The sequence below is a fragment of the Tympanuchus pallidicinctus genome, unplaced genomic scaffold (assembly GCF_026119805.1).
Source record: "Tympanuchus pallidicinctus isolate F22 unplaced genomic scaffold, pur_lepc_1.0 scaffold15, whole genome shotgun sequence".
NCBI lineage: Eukaryota > Metazoa > Chordata > Aves > Galliformes > Phasianidae > Tympanuchus > Tympanuchus pallidicinctus.
The window spans coordinates 36,766,543-36,783,728 of NW_026294669.1; the positions used below are offsets into that span (position 1 = coordinate 36,766,543).

Here is a 17,186-nt window from a genome sequence, read left to right on the forward strand (position 1 = left end):
AAATAAAAAATAATAATAAAAAAAGAGAGAGATCAGTACAGGAGCTTAACCAGAAAGGTATCTTACACAGACCTTGGAAGTTGGAAATCAATAAATAACAAGAAATCCAGTAAACTTGAGAGTAGGAAGAGAGTTGCAGGGATGGTGGTGATACAACTGGATATCTTATATTGTGATGAAGGCTGAGCCTCGGGAAAATCTGAAATAATTCCTTCTGTCCTTCCATCTGCAATATAAAGGAGTTCATTCTTCTCTCAAATTCCATTGTATTCCATTGTACTTCGATGAAGCAGGTAAAATAAAATTTGTCTATTTTTTCTGCCAGCTCTCTGAGGTGGTGTATTAAAAGGTGTTGCTTCTCCTCATAGACACTGAATCAATTACATGGATTTCTCCATTTTGCTGCTGAGAGGTTACAGATCAGTAGCACTATGCTGTTCGCTGATGTTGGAGTATCAAACCCTCATTTCAGAAGTTTTCTGACGACACAGCATTAGTATACAGCTCCCAGAAAGCTGAAATAACTCAGTACTCAGTAAAGTATCACACATGCTTGTCTTTCCAAGTCAAAGAAATAATGTGTGTGCATCTTAAAGCCAAGCAGAAGCTTAGTTTCATATGTTTTCTTGGGACAAATCAAATTTCAGTTATTTTAACATGCTTAATAGAATGGTTTCATGTAAAATTCATTTATCATAAATACTACATTTCAAAACAGTGTGCAAACAGTACAGTGGATATTATTTTTGTAGTGTTATGATACAGTTACATAGTCAAAAAAGTTAGTTACAAAAAAGTAGGCAAAATATCAAGAAGGAGAATTTTTTTATATATATATTTCAGTGTCTGCTAAAGTGAAACGGAATTTCTTTCCACTTTTATTGTTTTTGGATTAAGGTTCTGCAAAAAGAAGCTCGTTAGCCAAGCAGAATGTGTGATACTGATATACTGATTCAGGAAGGTGCTATAAAACTATTACAGAATTGCTGTTAATAAAACAGAGAGAAAGTCGTGATCCTGTTTTAACTTTGGTTAAGGACATGTGTGCCTTGGAATCAGCTATCTATTAGTGTCTGCAAAGATGAAAACATCCCTGTATGTTTATAAATAATACATAAATTAAACACTTTTTTTTTTTTTTTTTTTTAAGAGAGAGAAAGTGTGTGGCAACTGGAGAGAGGAAGATATTATCAGAAAAAAAAAAAAAACCCCAAACATTTATCTCTGATTCTAAGTATAGATATAGATCCGTAAATTTATACTTTAAGAAGTGTGACCAATGTTTCAAAATGCCTAAACTCTAGAAATATTTCGGTGACCTTCGCTTAGCTCAGTGTTAACTGGTTCATACAAAAATTAAATGCAAGAAATAAATATCTTTGATGGGTAACTTATATTACTTGAGTTTAATATTATCATAAAATTACAGAATCTTCTGAGTTAGAAAGTCATGTAATCCAACTCCCTTGAAATGAATATGAACAAGTTGCTCAGAGTGTGGGCCAGCCTGATCTTGAATGTCTCCAAGGACAGGTGATCCATCCACCACCTCCCTGGGTGATTTCTTTCAGTGCCTCACCACCTTCATAGTAAAAAAAAAAACTTCTTTGTATCTAATGTGAATTTATCCTTTTATATTTTAAAACCATTTACATTTGTCCTATTGCAACAGACCTTGCTGAAGAGTCTGTCCTCTTCTCCATATAGCCCTCCTTTAGATACTGAAAGGCTACTATCACATCTCCCCAGAGCCTTCTCTTTTCCAGGCTGAACAGTCCCAGCTCTTTCAGCCTGTCCTCACAGAGGAGGTATTCCATTTCTGCTCATGCTCTAACAGATCCATGCCTCTCCTGTACTCGAGAACTCCACGTCAGGATGGAGCACTCCAGATGTGGTGTCACCAATGCAGAGCAGAGGGGCAGGATCATCTACCTTGACCTGCTGACCACGATTCTTTTGGTGCAGTCCAGGACAGGAGTGGCTTTCTGGGCTGTGAGGGTACACACTGCTAGTTCATGTCCACTTGCTATTTACTAGTATCCCTATGCCCATTGTGGCAGGGCTGTTCTCTGTCCTTACCTCCTTCAACTTGTACTGATACAAGGGGTTGGTTGCCATTACCCATGTGCAGTATCTTGCACTTGGATTTTTTGAACCTCATGAGCTTCTCCTTGTCCCACTGACAAAGGCTGTCTAAGTCTCTCTGAGTGGCATCCCATCCCTCAGTCATCTTGACCTTATCACATAGCTTGTTGTCATCCACAAACTTGATGAGAATGTACTTGATCCCACTGTCAGTGTCACTGCTGAAGATATTAAAGAGCATTGGTCCCAGTACTGACCCCTGAGGAGCACCACTTGTTACTTTCTCTAGCCAGACATTGAGCCAATGACCACCACTCTCAAGGTATGACTAGACTAAACTTTGTTCATCAGTCCACCTTTCAAATCCACACATTTTGAATTTGAAAAGAAAGATATGATGGGGACTATGTCCAAGTCTCTACTGACATTAAGATAGATGACATCAAGCATTTTCCTCATCCGCTCATGTAGTTATGCCATCATGAAATCCACTAGTTCTCTTTTCAAAATTAGTTCTTTTTTGTAACACTGAACAGTATAAATTGCATTTTCTTTACATAGCAGTATCTAATAGCTTTTCCCTGAAATGAGCTTGTGGCTGAAGAAACAAAAATTGGATTCGCTACTTTTGAACATTTTCTATTTTTTCTTTGTCAAATCCTAACCATTTTAAATGCATAGGTTTTCTTCAGTTTTGTTTATTTTGCGGGGTAATTTGATAAATTAATGCATATTTTGTAAGGCAAACAAGTGTCTGGCAGTTAGTACATAGCATGATAACAGAATTGCTCTTTGATTTGCGTAGTAGTGTTCCTGTTAAAAATTCAGCTTGCCAGTCTTTGAGATTAAATTCTTTTATATAGAATGAGTGTGTTAAGTCAAATGATGTGAATCTGCCTAAACCACTTTCTTCTTGTATCAAGCAGTCTCAGAATTCTATAATAGTCCTTCCTTCCTAAAACTTTCGAATTGCTTTTTTAGACACAGTCTTTGTTTCTGTGTTTAATTGTTACAATATCAATATGTCTTATGTACTTTGATACATTCAATAAAGTGCACTAGCACAGCAAAATATCATGGCTCAGTATTAACTGATTCATAGCAAGCAAAGAAATATATTTCCAAGAATAAATAAGAATTGTAATATTTTTTTTTTTAAATTGTCAGCAATACCTGTAGACACTATCTTCTAGAACTAACAGTGCAAAGGCAGATATACTTATGCAATAATAACACCACAAACAAGACCACTACTGTATTGTAATTAGTAAGTCATTCTCTTCTAGGAGGCAGTTCTTTTGTTTATTACATAATCCTAGAATGCAATGTAATAGCAAGTATCAACTAATAACAATGTTACACTATCTCCAGCTCTAAAATTAGACTCCTTATCTGGTTTGGACTAACGGGCTTACAGCAGGTCAGAAAAAGACTCGTGTAAATACTAAGGACAGAGAACTTTCTAAAAAGTAAGCAGCTAATCAGCAGTATTTAACCTGTAGGAAAAAAAAAAATTACTGTGCTCTGACTAATTATAGAAATATTTATAAGGCCCCATCCATACAGAATTCAGAGATTTACAGTGCTTTCCTTCACACACACAACAGTCTGGCTGAAGTTTTGGCCCTGAAAGCATTGCCCCAGCAATCTTTACATTAAGATCTGCAGCAGTGAACTATGGCATCAAGTTAATTACAGGTGACAGAATTTATTGTGCTATTGTGTACCAATAAAAAATCTCAGTTGTCATATTCTTCCAGATAAAGATTTTTTGCATGCTTTGAACCATTAGGACAAGGTGATCCAGTGGTCCTGAGGACAATAATAGCATGCATTACTGAGGGATATTTAAAAAGGTGTATGTCATTAAAACTTGTTTACAACGTGCAATTGAACTTCAGTGCTATTTTCTACTCGGAACTTCACAGTCTGATGAAAAACTATCAAATGGGATTATTATGTTTCTAACATTTCTAATGAATAAACAGCTTTCTTTCAAACAACCAACACAGAAGATTGTTTTTATGTGTTATTACTCTGAGTTACATTACCCAGTTAAAAATACCCCATATGTAAGGGAATCTACTCCTCTGAACACAGAAAATAGGCAGTTATAGAAATTCAAACAACAAAATGTTCCCTCGTGTTACATAAGATGACTGGAGAAACCAGCAGACCATCTAGCAAAAATAAAAGTGTATTCACTGTACTGAATGTGAACTTGTGGAGGATTTTTTCTTAGCGTAAAACCAGCCAGCATTCCTTCACCCATCGACTATTTTGAACATGCACTGGAAATCAAGGGTTGGCAATGAAGATAAACACGTCACTTTTCTACAAGGGAGGCATTACAAAGAAGTTGTTCTTACATGGTAAATAATACAAACTCACTGAAGAGTGGGATGAAATAATGCAGTTCTTCCAGTACTTTGCTGCATGGGTGAATACGGACATGACTCTGCCAATCTTATTTCTAACTTCTGAAGAAAACACAATGGCTCAACTGTGAGAAATTTCCTGGACTGTCAAGTAACTGGAAGGAAAGAAAAAGAAAACAACAATAAAGACTGATAATGCTCTGCTTTACCTAATATAGTAATTATAACCTCATGTGCTGTTTTATCCCCTCACAATTACTTGACCCTGTGCAAATGTTTCAATATATTGATATTACAATGAAAAACAAGTAGACAAAAGCGTGGTTTTATGAACACGCCTCTTTCAGAAGCCCTATTTATTAGTATGCCAGTTTCAAATTTAGCATTAACATATATTAAGCTAGGAAGAGAGTCACTATCATGTTAATATCTAGTAGTCATTGTAATTATGAAAAAACAATTAGATATGTGTTGCATCACCTTGATTGAATATCCCTGTGATGCATCTCTAGTTTGCATCTACTGACCTCCTGATCCTCCGGGAGATTAGCAAAAATGAACCAAATAAAACAAGACTTCTCACCTGGGGTTTGGTTTCCAAATGGTATTCAACACCCAGCGTGTACATCTTCAGTCATACTGGTCTGTATTTGTGCTGTCTGTTTTCATGTCACATCACCAAAATCTTTTCTCCTTAGGCTTGTTTTGAAGTGTTAAAGATGACGTCTCAGCCAGATGGAGAGCCAGCTCCAGGTACAAGAGGTGTACCAGCAGAACCAGGAGTTACTAGGGTAGGAAAGTACAGGATGGCATCCCATTTTGGTGCTGTCTGCCACACTGTGGGGTCAGCTTACAGCTCCCCAGGGAGAAATGCACGTCATCTCCTCGCACAGCAATTGAAGACCACTGTGACATTATTTTAGGATTTGGCGTCCTCAGTGGGTGAACCCAGCACCTGCCTGTATGGCAGCACGAGGCCTTTTGGCTCAAACATCAATCCCAAACCCCACAGAAACAGGGAGGCTGCAGCGTGTGTCCTTCGTGCAGCCCCTGTGCTTGAGTCAGAGATCGCTGACGTACAGCAGTGCCCCATTTCTGTTGCGGTATGACGCGGGATTGCTGAAGTCGCTGCAGATTTGGAGAAAAGACAGATCATCTCCAGAAAGCACTCCCCATACAACTTGCCCACATGCGTGGGGCACAAGCCCCATGTTGGGGGCAATGACTCACACCCCCCTGTCACAGCCGTGCGCCAAGGGCACCATCACCCCCCTGTGCACAGTCATCAACTTGTCCCAGGACTCCACACACCCCACAGGCATCCCTGCCCCCGTCCTCAATCCCATGGTGACATCAGCATGGACTGAATTGGGGCAGGGGATGTGGGGGGACTTGAGACATGAGGGGATGTGTGGGGACACAGGGACATGTGAGGACATGGGGGGACATGGGGTGGAGGTGTGGGGTCAGAACTGCAGAGGTGAGATGAGGTGACACGTAGAGGTGACACAAGGAGGTGGCAGGCCGTGCCAGGAGGTGCCGGTGCCATTTGAGCAGCACTGCAGGGCAGATGAGCAGCATCAGCCCAACCTGGGGGTGATGGTGACACTCCAGGATGTGGAAATGCTATTGGTTTTCAAGCAGGAGTTCGTTATCTATACATAATACTGCACTTGTTTGTTTGTTTGTTTGTTTGTTTGTTTTAAGTCAGTGATAGTATGCAGCCTGACCCCATGTCTTTGAAAAGTGCAATTTAAGGATTGTCAGCTGAGAACAGCAGCAGAACATGGGGTCGTCACAGGGGGAAGGCACAGAGAAGGAAGCGAGGAAAGAAAGGAGAAAGCCTGAAAAAGGCATGGGGAAGGCACAGGGCGAAGGAAAGGGCAAGACATAGGGGAAGGAGGGGGAAAAGGACAGAATAGCTGTAGAGCAGCCTAAAAAGCAGCAAGAAGCTTTGGGAGGACTGTCAAGTGCCAGATTCTGTATCAGGTGTGTATCTGTGTGCATAAGTTGCCATTACCTGCTTTGGTCAGGGTTCTTGTCAGTTCTGAGCTCCTGCAGTGGGAAGAGCTCAAGCAACTGGTGCAGTCGCTGCAGACCTGTGTGAATGGGGGAGTGCTTGATAAGGACAGCCCTGCAGCCCTCAGCTGGACAAACTTGCTCCGTGTGCCCAGACTGGGAGCTGCACAGTGCCCGGCTGCACTTCTCCAGCTCAGAGCCTGCTGCCTGCATCTGCATCTTTGCTTCCTTCCCTCCTGCCCAGAGCCTTGTGGGTGCTCCCACAGTCTCCTGCCCACCCCCAAAATGTCACAGAAGACAGCTGGCAGCGAGCTGCAGGAATCCCAGCACCCTGTTTTCCTTCTGCCTGCAGCTCTCTCCTTCTCTGCCACACAGGGCTCCAGCCTGCAAAATGGGAATGGTCGGGGGGAAAGGGAGTGCTGGCACAAGCGACTGCTGCAGCTGGCCAGGGAGGGTCTGCGTACCCTGTGCCCTTCTGGGCTATCTGTCCAGCTGCAGGAAGACCAGGGTAGGGCAGCTGAGAAGCTGCCCCCATCAGAGTGGGGAACAAGCTGTCCTTCCACAGAGACATTCCTCTCACAGCCAGATGCACCCACAAACTCTTGGGCCATCTTGCCAATGGCAGCTGTGACACATCAATTCTTTCTAGGCAGGTGAATTAATTTTTTCCATCTGTAAACTTAGGGGGAGAACTGCAGTTTTTGTTAATCTTTGTAGGAACACTGTCATGGTCCACACAGAACTCAAAACTGCAGCTTTGTGCTAGATCTGGCTGCTTAGACTTGCTAGGACCTAAAACTTCCCATTTTATGGCATGAAAAGAACAAAAAGCCAAAAATGAAACCCGCAGGGAAAGAAAGGCTTTTGAAGAAAAATACGTGGAAGTATAAACAAGACAGAGGCCCTGCACTTTCTGCCAACGGGCTCTAATCCCATCAACATTAAATTTGCTGGGCAGTTGCATTTTGGTATTTCAACATTTAGAAACAATGCAACAGACGCTGGCAAAAAGAAAGAAGAAAAAAAGAAAAAAAACTTTTTTTTTTTTTTTTTTAAAGCTATTTATATGCACTTGGCACACTCTCCTGGGTTTGGAGTAGTTTCCTTCTTTCTTCTTCGTCTTTCCCCCCTCAACCCCTCCACTTCTAACTTCGTGCTCCTCTCCCGCCCTCACAGCACACACACCGCATCGCCAGGCACTGCGCCGCCGCTCCCCCAGTCCCGTCGGAAAAATTTTTTCTGCGGTCTCTGCTGCCACCTCCTGGCCCATGCGCGGAACGGCCGCTGCGTCCCGCAAGCACCATAACGCATGCGCGTACAAAATGCGGAAGTGCCGTTCTAACCGCTCTATTCAGCTAATCCGCCGCCTCTCTATGGTCATCAGTCCTCCAGGTAATAGCGAACAGAGCAGCGAACAGCCCCGGCCCGGCATGTTATTTCGCATGATTAATTTCGAGTACTCACCTACGCGTGCGTTGTTTTCGACTCCTCACTACGCGTGCGAGGGGCGCAGGGTGCTAGGAGTCAGAATAGTCTGTTCCCGAAGCAGGCTCCAGGAATCGACTGCTCGCATGCACCTCGAGGTTTTGTAGATTTGAATGCTAGTTATGACTGTCCTGGCGCATGTGCTATGTTGCCTCGAGGACTAATCATAACAAAGCTCGGCGGATTTCCTGCGCAGAGCGAGGAACAGCATCGCCGCGTGCCTGTGCGCATGCGCCCTGGTGCCTGGGGCGCCAAAAAACACGGCCGCAATTCCACCCATTGGCCACAAGGGGGAACCGGAGACCGCGGAAACAACAAACACTGGCTCGACGCGCAGCCGCGCCGCAGCTTCTGGCGCTCTTCTCCTGGGGAAAAAAAAAAATAAAAAATCCACTGATTTTTAGCAAATAAACAAGTATATATGATTGCAGAGAGGGAAAAAAAAGGATTTTTGGAACTGTGTCTAAGTTTGAATAAAATGCTTTTATGTGTTTACAAAATTATTTTAAAGGATGATTGTTGATCTGCTGAAGCCTTCTTGATTCTACATTTTTCTCAGTTTGAATTATAAAAACTGTAATTGTATATTCTGAACCTAGAAGAGAAAATCTAGAAGGCTATTCTGATTTTTTCTAACCATCTTGAAACACGTCATGAGCGCTTGTTTATCTGCACTTCTGTAAGTTCTCAACATTGATTGTATTTTATTTTTTGTATCTAATTACTCTTCAGAATGATATGTTTATACTACTGGAAGACTTCTATTTTAGAGTGGAATTATGCATACAGTATTCATATGGATCTGATCAGAACTGAATAATGCAGATATTTCTGTAAGTACATCTTTTGAAAGGAAACAAGTGTCATAATATATTTAAAAACCCACCACCTTTCAAGAAATAATGATAGCATCTTTTGTGAGCTGGAAGTTCAGTATGAATATTCATTAAAAATAATGATGATATCCTGACTGTCTTGTGGGAATATTACTGTAGCATCAGAAATTCCTCCTGAATTCTTCAACTGAGCTTATGCTCCCATATTTATTCTAAAATTCTGGAAATCTTGTGAAGGCAAGATGCAAGTGAGATTTCCAGTATATGCAGAACTGCATCCCAGCCTTATATATGGTAAGTGCAATATTTGCTATGTTGAATTATTATTGTTATTATTATTATAATTTCTGTTGTTGTTGTTGTTGTCATTGTTACTGTTATTATTGTTAGGTTGCTTGTTTTAGCAAAGACATAAAGTGAAACAGGTAAGTAAGACAGGGATCTCCTGGAAGAAGTCCAGTGGAGGGCCATAAAGGTGATAAAAGGCTTGAAGCACCTTCTTTATGAGGAAAGGTTGAGCGACCTAGGGCTGTTCAGCCTTGAGAAAAAAAGACTCAGGGGGGATCTGGTCAGTGCCTATAAATATCTAAGGTGAGGAAAGCAAACATACAAGGCTAGGCTCTTTTCAACAGTGCTTGGTGATAAAACAAGGGGAGATGGCCACAAACTGAAGCACAGGATGTTCCACACACATGGGCATAAGAACTTCTTGACAGTAAGGGTAGTGGAGCACTGGAACAGGCTGCCCAGAGAGTCTGTGGAGTCTCCTTCTCTGGAAATGTCAAGACACACCTTGATGCCTAGCTGTGCAACCTGGTCAAGGGAGCATGCTTTGGTAGGGAAGTTGGACTAGATGATCTCTAGAGGTTCCTTCCAGACCCTACAGTTCTGTGACTCTGTGAAATATGTGAGTTGGAGTTACGATAACAGAAAGAGTTAGTGTTAGTTTTCTTAAGATCAAATACAAAAATAAAGGGAGGTTGAGAACATCATTTTCCTAATATTACTTTTCTCTGTTTAAAGGAATGGTAAATGTGTATGCAAATATTCTTATACTGAGTCTTTGCTGAACATTTGAGCTACTTAATACAAGTGCTGAATTTGGTTTCTTCTTCACAGAAACTTTCCATATACTGACATATAAGAATTATATGCATTACTCAATGTAACAGGTACAGTAGTTGTTGTGTAACTCTTCACTTGAATTAGTAGAGCTTGCTCAGATTCAATGATTACTTGATATTTAACTAGCTTAAGCAGAACTGAGATAACAGGAAAAAAGAGAGCATGAAGAAGTCATCAGAATTATCAAGCTGTGATTAGAAAAGATACATTGCTTACATGCAGCTAGGGAAATGTGAAAAATCTGAAGCATAGATCTTCTACATAACCTACTTTGCAGTATTTACAATAACATGGACTAAAACATTAGATTGGTACTCATGTAAAGTTTAATGTTTATCGTAGTGTCTCTGCACTTGACAGTAGCTAATACATCTATTATATTTCTTTCATGCTGCCCATGTGTCCGGCCTCTGTGCCCATCAGCAGTAATGGTCCTCAGTGCTATTACTGTAATTCAAAGGCATTAACCAGAAATTAAATGCATATTAGTTATATAGTACGAAATTACGTTAGCTGATGTGTTAAAGGCTGCAAACCACAATCTCAATAGCATTTTACAAGTACCAGTGTGACAGATAAGAAACATAAGAATAGGTCTTTAGAAATATTGTGCCTGAAAACAATTTGGAAAGCACACTGATATTTTGAAAGCATTGTTGGCTATCTGTCATCATGGTTTATCAGTAACTGACTGTCCTCAAATTCCAGACAGCTCGTCTAATCATCTCCTGGTTTACTTACAGATTTCAAATGCTCACCATTCCTGATACAAGCCATCGGCTTTCTTGGCTACCTGGGCACACTGCTGGCTCATATTCAGCCAACTGTCCATCAGCACACCAAGGTCCCTTTCTGTCAGGCGGCTTTCCAGCCACTCCTCCCTAAGCCTGGGGTTGCCTGGGGTTGTTGTGACCAAAATGCCGGACCTGACACATGATTCTATTGAAACTCATACAGTGTACCTTGGCTCATCAATTCAGGTCCCTCTGTAATGCCTTTCCTCCTTCTGGCAGAACAACACTCCCTACCAACTTGGTGTTATCGGCAAACTTACTGAGGGTGCACTCATCCCCTCATCAAGATCATTAATCAGGATGTTAAATAGAAGCGGACCTAGAACAGAGCCCTCAGGGACAATGCTCGTGACTGGCCTCCAACCGGATTTAACTCCACTGACCACAGCTCTTTGAGTTCAGCCATCCAGCCAATGTTTCATCCAGCAGAGCGAATGCCCATCCAAAACATGGGGCAGCCAGCTTCTCCACGAGGATGCTGTGGTGGGCAGTGTCAAAGACTTTACTGAAGACCACTTCAACAGCCTTACCTTCATCCACTAAGCAGGTCACCCTGTCATAGAACGAAATCAGGTTTGTCAGACAGGATCTTCCATTCATAGACCCATACTGCCTGGGCCTGATCCCGTGGCTGACCTTTAATTGATCCATGGTGGCTCACAAGATTATCCGTTTCACGACCTTCCTTGGCACCAAGGTGAGACTGATAGGTCTGTAGCTACCAGAATCATCTTCCTGGCCCTTTCTGAAGATGGTCTTCATATCTGCCAGTCTCCAGTCCTCCCGGACATTCCCAGTTAGCCAGGACTGTTGAAGGATGATGGAGTGTGGTTTGGCAACCACATCCACCAACTCCCTTAGCACTCCAGGATGCAATCCATCTGGCACCAAGGAGTTGTGAAGTGTCCACGTTTCAGAGCAGTGTCCAGCTTTTGCCTTTGCCTTTGCCTTTGCCTTTGCCTTTGCCTTTGCCTTTGCCTTTGCCTTTGCCTTTGCCTTTGCCTTTGCCTTGAACTAGGTCATTATTGGAAAGATTGGTTTTTTTTTGTTTGGTTTTTTTTTTTTTTTTTTTTTTTTTTTTAAGGATGATATTTTATTTCTATTCAGTGTGTAAGCAATCAGAAATGTTTTACTAGTGAAAAGATAGAGCACATAATTTGGAATTGATATCTGATTTATTTTATTATGATTACCTGGAATAACTTTTGCCACAAGATTTTGATTTAAATCTCTCTAATACTACTGATTTAAAGGTGACTTTAACATTCCTCTGCAGAAGCTCTTTGTGAACAATAAATCTATTTTCTCTAACAGCAGCATAGTGTCTTAGTCTCCTACATGAATGAGATTGTAAACCAAAGTCCTATAGAAATATATCTACGCAAAGATCATTCCCAGTGTAGTATTTTTACAGCACTACTAGTAACTGTATAATTCATATGGTATGGTCTGCTCCAGTCTTGGATAAAAGAGCTAAATATTTTAATTTAAGTGAATGATTTTGCTAGGTATCACAAGTTCAATCCCTGCTGGTGTTATGCTGCCATTATGTCTAAAATGTACTGTAAGCTATTTCTGTTTGTGTGTATGAACTGAGCAAAGAACAGCAGTAATGTGCTCGGTGTCAGTGCATATACCATGACTGAGCGCAAAATAAATTATTTTCTTCAGATGGTAGAGGCCAAAGTAAGAAGTTAAGTTTTATTTTGCTCAGGATTTGAATGACGGTACTATAAATCATGGTATAAAAATAATAGGCTGATCCTAAATTCTTGTACTGGATACAGAGATTGCCTTCATAGCCCAGAAGTAGTGCAGATTGTAGATTTTTTTTACAACTATTGTTATTGTTATTATAAATAGTCATGTGTTATTACCTAAACCCTGATGGTGGAGCAACAATTTGACTAATTTTTTTTTCTTACAATAATGTCATTTAGATACAGTTAAAATAGTGTTCTGTTTTAAGTTATTGCAGACTGTAACATTTAATTTGACTGAAAAATGTGCTACTTGTCTTTTAAAGAATAAGAATGAAAGATTGTAAGGGATTTGAAGATAATGTGGAATTGCTTAGGAAGTAATTTTTGGGCTTCTACCTGTATTTTGCTACCAGTTAAAATCTCCACAAACATTCAGTTATTTTTTTCCTGCATCTGAAAATTTAGCAGTGTGAATTCATTTTTGTATGGAATTATATCTAATAGAATGTCTATAAACCTTGAACATGCATTGGGTTTTATTTCAGTGAAATACTTATTTTATCGTCAATAGTCTTCTCAGGAATCAATTGTCAGTGTGCATGTCTGTTACATGGAAGGAAACAATTTATACATCTTCAGCACCTAACATCCTTTATAAACATTCCATGTGATTTTTTGATAGCAAGCAAAAGCATGACAGGTGAATGCAGAAGAGATATTTGGGGAATTTTCATGATAATATTTACTCACTATATGTAATAAGACTCCAAAGTCACTGTAAAGAACTGCAATGTTACAGATATTTCAGAAAGTTGCAGCAATGCACAGTGCATGCTAGATATAACATATTGACATAACTAAGTATAATACAAAGTAATCTATTCTCTGCATTGATCTGCTCCTTGAGCTTAACACTGTTGAACAATCAGTGTTCAGAACAGCAGTTTGTGAAAAGAACTTCCCAGAGGATAAACTAGTGGAAAAAAAAAAAAAAATTATTATTATCTTTTGCAAAGGGAAAAAAGCATGAAAAGTCTCTGTCCTACATATAGTAAATGTGCTGCCCACCTGTGTCAGTTTTTGCACATAAGGTAACCCCTAGCTTTAACTTTGAATCCTGTGTATTCTGAACTACAGTCAAAGTCTCAACCAGTTGTAGAGCAAACGAAAGTAATGGACAGAGCCTTTATTTGAGAAATAGGTGCCATAGGAAAAGATATCCAAGAGGAATTAACTCACCCCTCCTGGTAACAGTTTAGAGAAAAGGGTGAGCAGAGGAATGTGACCCTATCTCGTTCGTACCATTGGGCTGCAGCAGAGAACGGCAGGGGGAATGGGGACCTGTGCAGACTCAGATGGGACGTGAAATATCATGGAGACAGAGGGGTGACTCTAAACCCCCCGTGCTCACTCCAGACAGTCACGTACTCGTGAAGCTCACCCACTGGTTCAGGCTGAGACCTTGAAATTCCACTACAACAGTTAAATATGAAAACACTGGCAGCATTCTTGAACAGAAAAATTAGAAAGATTTCTTTATTTAATTTCAGTACAGGAACTGTTCTTCTAGTTCAAAGGCATGATCCTTTGTCAATTGCTTGTGGCAGAACAGAACTCCTGGGAGAACCAACTCAATAGCAAGAAGCAGATCAGATGAGGGAGAATCAATGACAAGCACCACTGGTCCTGCAAATTCCATTTTGTTAAGAGAAAGGAAAATTGGCTGTGACAAAACAAAAACACATTTTTTAAGGAAAAGAGAATTTGTGAAAATACAGATACTGTTCTCTTTGATTGGAACTGGATGTCAGCATACTGTAAACAATTATGAGTCAAGTCATGCTGATTATCTCAAAATGTAAAAAAGGGAGGTTGAATGAATACAGAATTATCCTCCATTGCTCAGTTCTAACAGGAAGTTAGAAGGGCTTTGAAAATATGGTGTGATTAAAGCCTACTTCCTGTCTCAGAATCCATAGCAGTGCACCAGAAATGTCAGCACCATTTCAATAATTGTAGAATTACTTCCTCTTCACATAATTAGAGCATAACTATCTGTGCATAAGTGATTCTGTGACCTGAGCTACTTCTTTGAATCTAGCACTTCTCCACGGCTAGAACAGTGTGTGCTGTTTTTTATATAGCGTTGAATTAAATTGAAACTCCTAAGTTGCAAGTCCATTTTTCTTGCTACTTTTTGTAGACTGATGTTTCTGATCAGTAAGAGTTACTTGCATATTGTAATTAAGTCATTGGAACTTACCTCTTACATTTGAAAAGGAAAAAACAAAATGCTAAGAACAATCTATCTAAAACAAAGCTATTTCTACTCTTGGATTTTAAACACTTGTGATTTGTGAGTCCATTTTGGACTTTGTTTTGTTGTAAAAGGGGCTTATTTAGCACTGTCATCCCATGAAGGCACTTCCAGCTCAGATAACAAGACCTTCCTCCAGTGCTTCTATCCTTTGATGTAATAAATACACACTCTGTTACTCTGTTTGACAGAGGAGCCTGGGAAGACATTGAAGAAGTTGAAGTAGCTTTGGAGATGGAATGCCTTAACTTCTTTCGTGTTACATTTACCAATTTTTTCAGAGACTGTGGGTAGTATTTGTGAAAATTTTTCAAACTAAAATGAAGTCCGAAAATAAATCCAGAGGTATTATTTAGTGAAATACAAGTTTAAATTAACATCTCTATATCTTTCTACCTCTATCATCATTCCACTGGTATTTATTTGTAATATGGTACCCTTGTCTCCCTAATACGGGAGGGAGAGAAGGTTCTTTTAATATACATATGCCTGATGGCGAGATTAGGGGACGATGGGTGAAATGTTAGCCCAACCAGATTACTACAAATCCTAGTTGTTTAAGGAGATGAAGAAGGGAAGGTGGGTGATAAAGACAGGAAATAAAAGCAAGGAGTCTTTGCAGAAAGCAGGAGAGAGAGAGTCACCACTAGGTTTGGTTCCTAGTTCAGACACTGATCTTCAGAAATGGTGGGTTGTCAAGGGTTGTTGTTTGGTTGATGATGACAACAGTGGCAACAGTACCAACTTCTATAAATAAGTCCAAAGTGATCGAGTCAGCTCTCTTTGGAGTGGCAGCTTCTGGCTTTAGGATCTCAGCAGAAACTCCTTTGTTCCCATCTTCCACACCTTGTCAGCAAAGAAGAGGGAACTGGGAGGTGCTCACCTGCATCCTGTTTTTCACAGTATGTGATGGTATAATTCCCCAATCTTCCACACGAAGCTGGAGTTATTTGCTCACAGACCAGATCTTCTGATAGTAAAAGCTCCTGAGAACTCTCTTCTGAAGGCAAAGAGTTCCAAAGGAAATGCTTTCAAATGTCCACAAAGTTATGTTGATTGCCACACAGTGACACTCATCAGTCACCTCCTGGATAAGTCAGTTAGAGTCTTATCCCAAAAAATACCTCAAAAAGCAAGCCTGGAGCCAAGAAAAAAAAGAAGGGCTCAGACCCTTGTGTATTGCCATACTTAACAAGAATACTCCTGCATAATTGTCAGTCACTGATAGTATTCCTGTTTTATGTACTTACTAGATAACAGAACTCTTGCAGAGAAATAGTAGTATTAAAGTGCAAAGTCAGACACATAAACATTTGCAAATGCTAGATTTAATATTTCCCAATGAAATGTTATTCATGTGCTATTGAGGATCCATTATTGTACAGCCTTGAATCATTATGGTCACTTGCTATTTTTCGTCAAGTCTTCATCTTAGGTACGGAATCTAAGTTGCTTACTTAGTCAGCAACTTTTCAATCTTTTACATTTTCTGTTCTGTGAACAGCCCGATACCTTATTTACCGCATAGTATTCAAACTGTGCTTTGAAAACAGAATAGTTAGAATCTTAGAATCATAGAATCACCAAGGTTGGAAAAGACCTAAAAGATCATCCAGTCCAACCGTTTGCCTATTACCAACAGCTCCCACTAAACCATGTCCCTCAACACAACATCCAGTCTTTCCCTGAACAGCCCCAGGGTCGGTGACTCCACCACCTCCCTGGGCAGTCCATTCCAGTGCCTGACCACCCTTTCTGAAAAGTAATACTTCCTGATGTCCAGCCTGAATCAGTCTGTCGTAGCTTGAAACCATTTCCTCTGGTCCTATCACTAATGACATGAGAGAAGAGGCCGATCCCCAGCTCACTACAACCTCCCTTCAGGAAGTTATAGAGAGCAACAAGGTCTCCCCTGAGCCTCCTCTTCTCCAGGCTGAACGTTCCCAGCTCCTTCAGCCTCTCCTCATATGGCCTGTGTTCCAGACCCCTCACCAGCTTTGTTGCCCTCCTCTGAACACGTTCCAGGGCCTTGATGTCTTTCTTGCAGTAAGGGGCCCAAAACTGGACACGGTACTCGAGGTGCGGCCTCACCAGTGCCGAGTACAGGGGAACTCTCTGTTCCTGCTTGCAACGCTGTTTCTGATGCAAGCCAGGATGCCATTGGCCTTCTTGGCCACCTGGGCACACTGTCAGCTCACGTTCAGCCGAGCATCAATCAATACCCCCAGGTCCATTTCCTCTACGCAGTCCTCCAGCCACACCGCCCCAAGCCTGTAGCGTCGCCTGGGGTTGTTGTGGCCGAAGTGCAGGACCCGGCATTTGGCCTTGTTGAAACTCATCCCATTGGCTTCAGCCCAGCTCTCCAGCCTGTCCAGATCCCTCTGGAGGGCCTTGCTACCCCCAAGCAGATCCACACTTCCAGCCAATTTGGTGTCATCTGCGAA

General features: G+C 41.0%; 2 long non-coding RNA genes across 11 annotated transcripts in view; both read right to left on the reverse strand.

Annotated features, from left to right (window-relative positions):
* Positions 1-212: 212 nt before the first annotated feature.
* On the reverse strand, positions 213-8,207 carry LOC128076647 (uncharacterized). 10 transcript variants are annotated; one of them, XR_008204559.1, is made up of 6 exons: positions 7,947-8,207; positions 6,484-6,562; positions 5,047-5,249; positions 4,477-4,618; positions 4,291-4,376; positions 213-226 (listed from the first exon to the last, which is right to left on the reverse strand). It is a non-coding gene; the product is annotated as an uncharacterized LOC128076647 (long non-coding RNA). The 10 variants fall into 10 exon arrangements; XR_008204558.1 differs by lacking the exon at positions 213-226 and adding an exon at positions 1,561-1,582; XR_008204560.1 differs by lacking the exon at positions 213-226 and adding an exon at positions 3,382-3,400.
* Positions 8,208-15,076: 6,869 nt separating this feature from the next.
* The window catches only part of LOC128076652 (uncharacterized), a 6,642-nt gene continuing 4,532 nt past the window's right edge, over positions 15,077-17,186 (reverse strand). The window contains exon 2 of the long non-coding RNA XR_008204568.1: positions 15,077-15,880. This is a non-coding gene — a long non-coding RNA (uncharacterized LOC128076652). The remainder of the gene's footprint in view (positions 15,881-17,186) is intronic.